The 12,053-nt window shown below is 42.8% G+C and overlaps 1 protein-coding gene across 11 annotated transcripts in view; it reads right to left on the reverse strand.

The window, feature by feature from the left end:
• LOC117211814 (cyclic nucleotide-gated cation channel alpha-3-like) overlaps positions 1 to 9,437 on the reverse strand; it is a 225,740-nt gene extending 216,303 nt beyond the window's left edge. For 2 of the 11 annotated variants that reach the window (XR_004488343.1, XR_004488345.1), the window contains exon 1: positions 6,787 to 9,429. The gene's annotated coding sequence lies outside the window, so the exon portion shown is untranslated. Of the gene's footprint in view, positions 1 to 6,786 lie in introns of all 11 variants that reach the window. The other 9 variants (XR_004488349.1, XR_004488348.1, XR_004488351.1 and 6 more) reach the window with 8 other exon arrangements.
• Between the last annotated feature and the right edge of the window lie 2,616 nt (positions 9,438 to 12,053).

Consider the following 12,053-nt stretch of genomic DNA (forward strand, 5'->3'; position numbering starts at 1 on the left):
TTTCGTCGCTCGGACGAAATCGGTGACTGGATGATTTATCGCGTCGGTCGGATGATGCATAAATTTGCCGCTAGCAAGAAAAGTCGAGAAATAGACAGAGAACGATCAGCATATTTCAGACGCTGTTGCTAGTTTGGAACGTTTAAGAAACTACCGAGTATCTTGGGGAAAAGGAAAGGAAAAACTACCGACGCTATCGAATTTCTAACGCCGCGAGCAATAGAGCAACATTTGTGGATTTTCTATTCGATTTGCAGAGTGGAAGAACGTCAATTTGCACAAGTTCTCTGACAAGTATTGAATCGTGCAGCCGTCGTTAAAATATGCCAGAACCTCAGAGTATGTCGGAGAGTTTGAAATAATACAAAAGTTTATTGGTTTCCCTATGATATTTCGCAGTTTTATTCCTTCGTCTGCTGTGATTCTTTGCTCGTCTTAAACGAACCGGTATTCCAAATATGCTTGCCCTAGCGGTGGAACGGAAAAATTAGACAGAGACAAGGAGGGGAGGATGGAAAAGGGACGCGCAAAAAGAACGAAGGGGAAAGATGAAGGCGAGGGATGGGAGAAGCCGGAGGAAACCGACGATGGAAATAAAAAGCAGCGAGCTTCGTGAGAGCGTTGAATCGGTTGTTGCAGAAGCTGCAAGCTCTGGATGGTTTATGGGTATCGTATAAACTGCGCTAAATTTCCATACAAGGTCGAATGTTTCGCCCTGCAGGTGGCCGCTCTCTTTCTTTCGTTGCTATCTTCGATTTATCATATCGAAGGAAAAGCGTACGCTCTGTTCACCAGCGTTCCTGTATTTATTGCGAACCGATAGCTCGCGTGACAGTTGTAAAACTGTCGAATAAATGTGGGACGCGAGTCGGCTGTTTCATGAATAAATCGCGGTAATAACGCATGGATGGAATCCAACATCAGAGAGTATGCGAACGGATAGGCTGCAAAGCAGCGGAACGATATAGTTTCCATTTAGAAAGCATACGTGAAAACCGTATGCACGAGTGTCCTAGGTAGATTTGATATTGAGACGCGATTAAATGATATAAAAGTGTACAACTCGATTTTACGTTTCTTTACTTTTCAGTCCAATTACGCTTCTATTTATTATGCTTTTATTAATTTATATTCTTACTAATTAATATTCGCGGCAAACGATGGAGACATTATTTACGACGTACGTAAATCTGGAGAAGGTCTAGTAAAAGAGCTAGCAATTTACGTTAAATCGTAAAGTGACGTTCAATTCGCGATTGTAAGATACGTATGGGTGTGTTTCTGTTTGTGCAACAACTTGGTACACAGACTTGGTCCATTATTTCCTTCGTTTGCGTGTATTCGTATAGCAATGGAATTTTCTCCATCGCCAGCCATATATCTATGCATGTGTTCGTAGAGCAAGAGAATGGATTTTGCTTAACGCATATAGGCATTCATAGGATCAAAGACTTAAAGGGTATATTCGTGATACAAAGGGTTGCAAAGTGATCTTGCTGCAATTTGAGCCTCCACTTGTACCAGTCAGATAAAATTGGAGGTTCGATCAAAGCCATACAAAGCAAAGTTTTAATAGAACTGAAATAAATGGCATATCTTCTCGATTATCCGTGTGGATGCGTAAACTCTTTCATCTTTGGATAAGCCGTACGATAATTCACGAAAGCAGACGAAACAATTCCTATTGCTTGTTACTCTTTGCGGTAACAATTTGCAACTGCGTTTTGTTTGTTACTGAAAAATTTATGTTTTTACGAATATAACTAAAAAAAAATGCAAATTAGATGGAGGATTGTCTTAGTATTTTGCGCATATTTGTATCTTCGAGTTTTTCGCAAAAATCTGTCCAAGTCAAATCGTACAATAAACATCAGCGTAATAGAAAATATAATAAAAATATCTTGAACGATATTTTTGCAACGTAATAATATATAATATAATTTCTATGTAAGACAATTCGTACAATCGCATACATCTCTAAACCATGTTATATAAACTCGAGTTTTTGAAAGTTTGAAATGTGTTTCAAATCCCTGCGTACTTTCATCACTGACATATGCATTCAATTATAACTTTTGGAAAGCTCAGGACTTTTCTGCAACTGAGTTATGAAACTCTCTATGTAAATATCATTCTTGGGTCTTTTCATTCCAAACGTTTAAACGTGATACAAAAATAAAAGCAAGTTCGTCGTTAAAAAGAAGTTTGTTTTAGGTCGTCCGATGCGGATCACACGATTGACGCAACAATATTCACAGGGAAAACGATATTATTCAAACTCCTATTTCTAATACGTTTTCCGACTAATCCGAATTTTTACGATTGACCTAGCTTCATTCAATCCTGCAATCTCTCTCGGTATCTCTTTCGAGATCTTCGCCATCGTTTCTAATAAATTTGCCTGAATTTTTACTGCATCCCCTGTCACGTTCCATCGACGTTCGCTTTCCCGATAGTTGGGGCATCTCGCAGTAAGCAATCCAGCAACGATAATCTAAGCGATTCTTCACGGATGAAATGCGGCTGCGACTAAAGAGCAGGTTCCTGCGCTACAACTTCCGCCGCAGCCGATCGAATTTCCTTCCGGTTGGAGCAGCGATTCCTCGGCCGCGCTTTATGCGAGATTAATAAGCCACTTGATTTCACTTTACGGGCACATTCGTCCTCCGATCGGGATACCTCCGCGAAATTCCTTTACGCGAGTAATAGACACCCTGCACGTCGCTCAGATTGCTCAGATTGCCAGGCAGAATTTTTCCTGGCACGTGAAAAGTTTCCTCTGAAGCATTATTCTCCGACGCTGGCAGTTTTGGTGAGAGAAATCGATACAGTGTCTGCTAACGTTAAATTTGCCAATAGTTTGTACTTTCAGATACAAGTCATGCAATTAGTATGCTACAACGCCGCCTAACTTTCAAGTTACACGCTAATATCCATATTCTGTTACTTTAATTTCATTTCAATTTCAACTTTCATTTAACTAGCCGTGGTACACGCGAAGTTTTCTCTTAAGAATTATTCCGACGTTTTTGACGAGAGCAATCTGCTATCGTTGAATCTGCGAATAGTTGGTACTTGCGGACACAAGTCATGTAATTGGTCTTCTAGAACGCCGCCTAACTTTCAAATTACACGCTAATATCCATATTCTGTTAGTTTAATTTCATTTCTAGTTATATTTTTAGCCCACCGTGACGTCAAAATCACAAACCATTTTCTTCGTCATGAAATCATCGAAGATTGTAAATTCATTGTAAAAATAACTCGAAAAGAAAGATACTTGTTCATCTGAGATTTAAGTTTCGAGAAAATCGAGTTTGAAAATCTTTTCGGTGCATGTGTACTCAACCGAGTCTAAACTCGCTGGATTTCACTGTAAGTGCTGTGCGCAAGTTTCATGAAATACGCGATAGTTTCAAAATAGATTACGATTCCCCCAAATTCGTTTAACGTATGGATTAACGTAAAGCTCGATAACAAGTAAAAGTTACGAAAGAACGATAACGTTTTGTCAATGAATTCTGTAAGCGAGAAAAATTTCACAAATATGTCAACTAACGGGGGAAACCATCCAACTAGAAAATAATTGTTTTAAGGCAACTCTGTGCGGAAGTGAAGTATGCACGATAAAATATAGACGAAAGCTCTACTTTATTACGCAAGTTTACCCTTATTTCCATAAATCAACCAAAGTCGCAAATTTTTCGTGTAAAGCAATTCTCTTCAACTCCCGTTGCTAAACATTCCTCAAAAAAAAAAAAAAAAAAAAAAACTACAAAAAGTCCTATCCTAGTAAAAGTAAAAATTAAAGCGTTGTGAACAAATCTTTCTCTAACATGCTCGTAACAAAGTGGAAGTTTGAGACTCGACTTCGCCCTTTTGCACAGTGCGGCAAGCAGCAGAAAAGGATCGAAATGATTTCCAATCAGAACGTCCAAGTGTAATTATCCTCGTGAATCAACGAGGAAACAGGTACTAGGTCTAACGATTCTACAACTAATTTATAATGGGCCGTATAGTGGATTTATGGTAAAATATAAAGATGTGCATGGAATGACATTAGATCGAGTAAATTTTTTAACACCTGCGAATAACCAAAGTTATAAATTTTGCAAGGAAAGAAATAAAACTTGAGGCAAGCCTATCTGAGCAAATAAAATAACCAAACAGGCTATAAATTACAAATTTTAGGGGTTCGACGTCTTTCCCCTTGTTCTGAATAGGTAATACTAAAACTGGCGCCCCCATTTTTACGATTCTGCCACGTGCCTCAAATATCGTCACATAAACGTCGCACATATGGGCGGAACCCTGTGTTTTTCTATCGTTTATCACCCCAATCATATTTGCTAGACACTCGTAAATTTAATTCGTCTCGCTCTCTATTCGCAGTTTGCCCCCACTCGCCGATCCTGTAATTGCACAAAATCCGATAAAATGCAATACCAGCATTCGCACAAACGAACACTGTGACAGGGGAAAATCTTAATATCTGCTCCAGCGACTGAAGGAGATCTTCCATTTTATGTAATTCTTCCTTTTCGATCATTTAATCTTACTTATTTTTTAATCTTCGGCTGTTTGATGCTGTTTGATCCTAGTTTTTAATCTCACTCTCTAATTAAATAATTTTATGGTTAATTTTATTTCACTTGACCGGACGTCGACAACGCTAAGGCAAACGAATCTTTCGCAAAAATGACGAAACTCGACCGATCATTGCAATTAATTCGCTGATATCCTATTAGAATAGTCGATGCATCTATAAATAATTAATTAAAAGAAACGTGCCAAGAGTGATTAATGTCTGAAAAATATTACGGCAGATAATACACGCGTGTCTATTATTTATAGAATAAAATTACACAAAATTATTGAAGCTGTTATTCCTGCCTAAAATACAGCTACAAAATAATGAACGATATGGTGCAGCGAAAACAATCTGTTTGAATAAAATATCCTATTGCCTACAACGCAGGAGATTTGGGAATTTGTTACGTTCGTGTTGTATTACGCGTTAAATATTCGTTATATTCGTTATGCCTCCTACATGAGTAACAATAGTATTACTAAATCATTGAAATCGCAATATCCACAGACATTATACATCTAACCAGTTTACGAAGAGGAATTCATTTATGTTACTTTTTATACCAAAGAATCTTTGCGTTTTGTTCGAAACTTGAAAATTATTGTTACGAAAGAAGCGTGTACATAGATGACGAGAGTTCAAAATTCCGCCAAGAGCAAGTATAACGATACAGTTAGAGAGGATCAAACGTCACATGCGAGACGACCAAAAAACTTTTACAATGTTTTTCGTGGAAAACGTAAAACTTGGAAACAGAGATAACTTCGACATATATCGGAATAGCGCGTTGCGACTGGACATTGTAATATCAACAGCATCTATGCTATGGTAATATCACGTTATATTCTTTCTAATTGTACCTATCGTGTTGCAATTTTTAAATGAAACTTTTTAAAAATTTCTTCGATATACTCGCATTTCGTACGATATTGCATTTTACTTTCTTCTTTCTACGTATTTTGTTTACTTCCCTTCTTTCTCTATGTATTTTTCTCATCTGCATTTTTCTTCTCGAGTATCACAAACATAAACCAAAGCCGAGAAACAAAATCCGAATATAAAAGGATTCGTCTCCTAAAGAGACTGGCTTAAAGTTTCAATGCATATACATGGCAGAACCTACTTTTTGTCGCTTCTCTTTTACCGAATATAATTTTGCTTTTCCATCGATTTCTGGCAGTTGACAAAATCTCACGGCCATAACAGGAAACATATTAACGTCTAATGGATTTCTCTACCAACTAGATACGAGTAAAAGTGAATTTTCACTCAAAACGAACCGAAAAGCTAAGCTAACGTAATTACGAAAAATAATTAAAAATATTCTTACTCGCCAAGCCAAATCTATCCGCGTGCACTTATGTCCTGTATTCTCTCAAAGACTGCAACATTACGATATAAATAAAAAATGAAATAAAAGAGAGTCTTGATATCTCCAAAATTCTTTAGAAAATACTGAAAAGTATACGAACGAAATATTCCAACTCAAACAACGAATTACAAGTTCCCATCGAATGCGTACAGAGTCACACCGCCGGACTCTAAATAAATATTTTAATGTTTTGATACGATGTGCACAAAGTGTCGGGTAAACGCATTATACAAAAGAGTTATTCATATTTGCTCGCACGCCGCTCTTTCAATATCGTACTCTATGAAAAATACCCAGCCTCGGGCCTTAGCTTCTGCACAGATCCTGCAGTCGATATATGAATAAAAGCATAGAATTCAGAAAACCAACAAACTGGATTATCATGTTTTTTCCCGTGTAGTCTTTAAATACACGTCGCGACTGACCTACCTCATCCTATAGAAAACAATAACCATCGATTTAGAACGATATCGCCCGCGAGCAAATCGGAAGAGCCAATTATCGATAGGGAAAAAGACGCGTCCGCTTGCGCGCTAGTTGCAGCGGTCTGTCTCAAAAGAGTTAGTGCCGTTTAATAGCAGGACATTAATACAACACGCAGCGACGTCGTTGGATTAAACTACTTCGATGGTAGTTCGGTGGCAGTAACGAGCTACTAAGTACCTAACCATCCTATCGTGCGCGCACCCACGGCTCCGCACACCTACACACGTAGATCATGCACACGTAAATCATACAGACCGAGAGTCGCGCGCGCGCACACGCACATACAACACACATGGATGGAGAGGCAGAGGAACGCCATACATCTGACCGTACTCACCAACACCGATGCTCGACGAGCACGTTGCTCCCGTTGCTCATCTCGTGTGCGACGCGGTTGAAAGTACGGACGAGCGAGAACGACCAGGCCGCTCGATACAACACGGTCGCGAAATCGATCGAAAGAAACGGAGGCCGCGTCGTCGATCGATCATCGAGGGAATCGACACCGGTCGACCGAGCAACGACACCCCCACGACGCCACGGTACCGACACTCGCGCGAAATAGCGTATTCCTTTACGGCTGGCTGCGATGCAACCATCAGCAGCGACACCAACGACCACACCAGCCGACACACATTCGCACCAAAGCGTCGCCTCACGCCAAGACACACTTCCACACGCATCTACTCCTCCTCCACCACCCACCTCGTGTACGTGTGTTCTCTCGCAACAAGTTGAGTTTATCCTTGAACCGAACTCATCGCAGGCCCAACACGATGACTCGACACGATCGCCAGACACCACCGATCCACGCTTTAGTCCGAAGCACAGTGTCCAAAGTCGCGGAACGTGCAGCACGTTTCAGCGCTACCGATCTTGCCGAAACGATCAAACTATCGCCGACTTGCGTTCCAAACCGAGGCGAACCGTCCGGCCATGTTTGCGTATCGTTAGAATGCAAATGAGCTGTTTGTATGCGACGCTGACTGCACTCGTTTACAAAGAGCGTCTTCGACGTTGGCCGTTGCTGATGAAACTTGGACGATACCGGGGGCTCGTACGTTTGTCGTTCGTGAGAAGAACCTAGTTATTCGCGCGTCCGCTCGCTCTGCGTGTATGCGGTTGTGGAAAATGTTTTGCCGATCGTATTCGATCGAATAAGTCGCTGTTGAAATATTCGGTATAAGTATTCCGTGGTGCGACGCGCTTCTCAATAAGGAGAGATTCGTTCGATGTCGATGATCGATGCTTATCGTTTAGAAGACACTTGGTAATTGCGTTACGATTCGGCGGCGCTCGAATCACTATGTTGGTCGATGAGATTCAGAGTGACGTACGTGATGAGAAATCGTCGCGGTACAAAACGTGTGCAGCGATCGTTCGCCTAAAAATCCAGCACCAATGCGTCAACGTGCCTCTCATCCTTTCTTCCATCCCTTATTTTTACGGGCTGCTCGTCGATAAGAGCGTACAGTTATACGTTCAATTAGATCCGTCACGTCGCAGGGGGATTCTTTCTCGAATTTTCACGCTTCTCCAGGATCCCTGTCCGACGTCTAATCCCTCGACCGCTTCTTCCCCCGAAACGCCAAAGGTTAAGGTCATTCCAGCGGCGCACAGAACTCGCACCAGGCCAGAATTTTATCCTCTGCGCGAGAAGTAAAATACGATAGCTGTTCGGATCGGTCTCGGACGTTCCGCCGAATGATATCGATTCGCGCGTTGCACAATCTCGCGTAACTTTTTGGCTGCGGCGAGCACGCAACGACAGCCTCCACGTATAAGAAGCTGTTTTGCATTCGAGCAACACGTGTGTTCCTCTTCTTTGTTCCCCTTGAAAGATACTCTGCCGATATACTCTCTTGTTTCATTCGCGCGACCTCTCCACCATCTCGTCGAGCGTCTCTCGCTTTGTTACCGAGCAGCCAACGATAGCGCCGAGATCGCTCACCGGCCAGGCTTTTCCGAAGATATAAATCAATTAGCTCGTCGAGAACGTCGGCCTTGGTTGGCCGAACACGTCGATGCAGCGAGTCTGCGAAACGTGCGGATGCCGTGCGTCAACATTTCCCATCTCAACGACCCTCGCCACCATCCTAGTGGACGATCCTTTCGAATCACGTCACCAGAACGATTGCGACAGCCGTATATCGTAGGCAAGCAACCAAGCTCGATCGCTGAAAGCGGCTTACGATGCAACGCATGTTCGGCAGTGACGACGAACCATCACAGCATCGCGGACCACGTTCTCGTGCGTCGCTTCGAGTCATCAAACGATACCGTTAGTCGATACTGGCCGATTACTAATTCCAGGCTGTCGTTTCTCCACGATGACCGGTGTCATCGTAGCTTTGCATCTCGTCCGAGAGCTTGGCGACCCGCTGCTTTCTTTACCGCGCACACGGCGTAATCTCACCGAGAGCTAGCGATCGAGCGGCGAACGCAGTCCGCGAGGTTCGTGACGTCGCGATGCCACGGAATCGAGGTTAGCGCACTGGCACCAACTTGCACCGGTCGTCGTCCACGTTCCACGCAGCGAATCGAAGACGTAGCACGGGCGACGTCGTCGGCAGCGCCGTTTCGCCCGCTGTCATCGGGCACACGCGTTTAAGGGCAACGTCGAGCGTGTTCAGGTCCGCGTCACATGATCCGCTGACGGATACTCGGCACCCGTCTGCCCTTCGATGTTACTCGAACAGCGTCGCTGGACGAGTGGACAGCTCGTGCAGAGAGCTGGTGCAGGTTAGAACGTCGCCGCGGAAGAAACACGTATCCTCGCTCGCGGATCGCAAGAGAGAAAGAGAGAAAAATAGAAAGGAAAAAAGGAAAAGAGAATGGTACGCCGGTTTCTCCTCCTTCGTTGCCCGGGGAGCGGCTATGGCGGCGGCCTGGCTCTTACTGCTGCTTCCCTCGGCGCGGGGGTGTCCGAAAGGGGTCGGCTGTTCGCGGGCCGAAGGGGGAACGATTATCTCGCAGCATCCCCATCGCGCAGGACCGATCCGTGCGACGCGACGACTACGTCCAACGGAGACGCCAACAGGCCGACAGAGTGGATGAAAGAGGGCGCTGGTTGAACAGAGACGCAGTACGCGGCGAGGGTGAAAGGAAACGAGCTGGTCGTGGGTGCGACAGAGATCGAGCCGCGTAGGCTTGAAAGACAGAGAGACTGAGAGAGAGGGGCAAAAGGAGAACGGGGTGGAAAGTGGAACGAAGAGGAAACTGGATCGAAGAGAGATGGCTGACAAGAGGGAAGGAGAAGATTCGGATGGAGTCGGTCGGTCCAAGAAGGACGGTTAAGGAGATGGAAAAAGAGGTGCACGAGCGAGAAAATGTTGGAATAGACGAGTGGATCGGAGGAAGAGAATGGACGGAGACTGGACGGGGATCAAAGAGGGCTGCCGGCTGAAAAGAGACAGAAAGAGAGAGAGAGAGAGAGAGAGAGTAAGTAACGAAGGATGGAGGCGAGAGGAGATGGATGACGAGAGGAAGTAGGAAACGGTAGAAGTAGGCGCGGATTAAGGAACGACGAGAATGAGGTGAAGGACAAAAAACAATGCGGAAGAGAAGGAACCGGCGGTAAGGTGGGACAGAAATGATTGGAGCACGAGGTTGAAAGAGATGGCAGAAGAGAGGGGTAGCGGATGTACGTATCTTTTGTCGGAGCGACGAATGATATACGCGGTGAAAAGGGTTTAATCGTCACGTGTGAACCACGCTGCAGATGGAAGACAGCCCTAATAAATTGCGAGTTATACGCGTGGAAATAGAAAAAGGTAGGGAAAGTGAATAGAAAACTCTCAAGAGTTGTATTTTAAAAAGTATAGAAAGACAAGGAATATTAATAAGAAACTGTGACGATACGACGTTGAATAAGGCGAGAAAGGCGGCGAGCACCCTTCTGTTCCAATGCTTCGTGACACGGTTACGAATAGGGGGCAGAACCAGCCATACCGAAGATTCGAGGGGGAAAAAAACAAGGTTCGAATCGCATTTTCTACTGTGTAATACATAGTTTAAAGCACGAGCACACGTACTTATTTAGAACACACTTTCCTTTGCTCTAATTTCCATGAAAGAGTCACGGTGTATGTAATAATTAAGAAACGACGTCATATATGTAATTGTTATTATCGTTTACGCGTTTTTATCGTCGTTCTAATTTCATTGATATCGAATTAGATTGGAATGGGATTTTTTACCGACCATAAGAAATAGACGATGAATGAAAAGGCTCCATTTATTGTTAAACACGACAAGCCTTTAGTACAAGACAATATCTATCATTTTACGAATACGCGTATTTTAATATCAATTATTTTGCGAAATTTAGTTTTGTCGTCGTATCTAAGTATAAATGTCAATAGAGAAAATGTAGTTTGTCCCATTTGCGCGAGACACTCCGTATATCAGAATTCAATAGTAAAGAAATCTTATTACAATCATACACGTACTAATTACGTACTAATGCAAAGACTTTTATTTCGCTTTTATTATTACGCTTTCTTGTACGATTTCGCGTATAATTTTTAATTACGATTGTTATGTTGCCAGTGTATATACATGTATATTCGTTGCAACATTCCGTGCCGAATGCAATTAATTAGTAAAATCTCCGTGCATTTTACGGAACGTGTGCAACGAATCATTTTAGCTACTGCACACGCTTGATTCTATCTTATAAAATTTCGTAATTACAATTCTGTAAATTAATGATGATCATAGAAAATCTCTGGAAATTGTTGAAATATTAAATTTAATGAAATTCTGCGAAATACGAAGCGTCGTTTGCATTAATTCGTAAAAATTGCGAGATAACTAGTTCTATTTACAAACTATTCAAAGCGATTTGAGCATCTCGTCTAAATGAACAATATAATTCACAATAGCTGGATCTTACGTTATTACAAAGTCCGAAGAAATCAAAATATCCGTAGCATTATAACGCCTTCAATCACTAGAATCTCGTTGTTATTTCTCGCTAGTGTCCACTAGTGGCCGCCCTCTAAAAAGTTTAATGTGATGCATTGCCGAATGTACATCAATCAGCAGATATTTTCGTATATTTTCGTTTTTCAATTTTCAATCATTTGAGCGGCAATTTTTCACAACAATTTGTCTTTAGCGAAATCGTACTCCGTTCGCCATTCCGGAGGAGCTTAATCTCCGATATCACGCGTAGTCCCTGCGGCTTCGCCTGCTCTGCTCCCCTTCCAGACCAATTTTCATTCCACGCGTTGCTGTTGCTAAGTAAACCGAGACATGTAGGTTAGCCGAGTACACGGGAGCTGAAGCGGCGTAAAAAATGCAACAGCATTTATCGCAGAAAATCTGTTATGTCGGAGATCAAAGGGAATAGTCTCCGAGGGGATGGATATTCCTTGCACCACGCCCGCAAACACTTATCCGATAAACCTAATGTTGTGTGCGATAAGTCATGTCTATAATCGGATCCAGGTGCGCCGCTACATAGACGCGCGTGAAGCTAGATGCGTCATACGTTACACGTGTGCACGGTGCAAGCACTCCTTCGACGCTGTAACTTCGGTCCTCCTAATAAGAAGATTAGCATCCAACGATCAGATTGATTAAAGGGAAGAAGAAGAT

Source organism: Bombus bifarius, unplaced genomic scaffold, assembly GCF_011952205.1.
Source record: "Bombus bifarius isolate JDL3187 unplaced genomic scaffold, Bbif_JDL3187 scf7180000008244, whole genome shotgun sequence".
Lineage (NCBI taxonomy): Eukaryota > Metazoa > Arthropoda > Insecta > Hymenoptera > Apidae > Bombus > Bombus bifarius.